Below are 779 nucleotides of genomic sequence, written 5' to 3'. Positions count from 1 at the left end.
TTGTGTTTTTTTTTTTCTTCTTCTTCTTCTCTATAAATCCATCAGAATTCTTCTTTTAAAACTCTGTATCCAGAGACATAGAAAGAGCTACCTGGGCTGCCTCAAAGGCTTCTCTTGTGAGTGGAGACTGGGAAAGGATTTCAATGAAGAACATGTAATTGCAATACCGAAAAGGGAAGAACATGTAATTCCCCAATCATTTCTTCTATCTCCCTCCCACCGACTCCCCGTGTTGTCCCATTCCTCCTCCTTCCTTCACTTCGATCTATCTAATCATCCCCCTTTGCTCTATTCAAATTGGTCCATATACCACTATAGACATCTAAAAAACAGCCATAGGCAGTACTATTTAAATTTTTTTTTTTTTTTTTTAAAAGAACAAATCACGCATGCTATGCCTTGAATCAATGCATTAAATATTTACACACTAAATAAATAATTCAAAAACTAACATTTTTGCCAAAAATCAAAAGCATACTTTTGTAAGGATGATATCCAAAAGATGAGCCCCTGCTTTTGAATCGCACAACTCAGCTTGGTGGCTGCAAATCAAATATAACTAATTAGCACCCCAATATATTTTTTAAACAAAACAAAAAAAGAGAGAGATTATATATTCGCAAAAATAGAGAGAATGACATGGGATTAAGTAACCCACCAATAACAACTGTTACATATAATTTGTTGTAAAAATGTTGTGGATATAGTATTTCTTAATATCTAATATCAAAATTTAATTTAATTTTTTATTTTTTTAAAAAGACCTTATAGATAAACAC

At 32.1% G+C, this 779-nt stretch overlaps 1 long non-coding RNA gene across 1 annotated transcript in view; it reads right to left on the bottom strand.

Annotated features, from left to right (window-relative positions):
* Positions 1-570, bottom strand: part of LOC136066550 (uncharacterized) — a 5,545-nt gene extending 4,975 nt beyond the window's left edge. The window contains exons 1-2 of the long non-coding RNA XR_010628058.1: positions 479-570; positions 92-322 (exon numbers count right to left, since the gene is read on the bottom strand). This is a non-coding gene — a long non-coding RNA (uncharacterized LOC136066550). The remainder of the gene's footprint in view (positions 1-91; positions 323-478) is intronic.
* Between the last annotated feature and the right edge of the window lie 209 nt (positions 571-779).

The sequence above is a fragment of the Quercus suber genome, unplaced genomic scaffold (assembly GCF_002906115.3).
Source record: "Quercus suber isolate HL8 unplaced genomic scaffold, Cork oak 2.0 scaffold_38, whole genome shotgun sequence".
Classification (NCBI taxonomy): Eukaryota; Viridiplantae; Streptophyta; class Magnoliopsida; order Fagales; family Fagaceae; genus Quercus; species Quercus suber.
The sequence above is the reverse complement of the archived record's forward strand: the minus strand, read 5'-3'. Positions and strand labels throughout refer to the sequence as shown.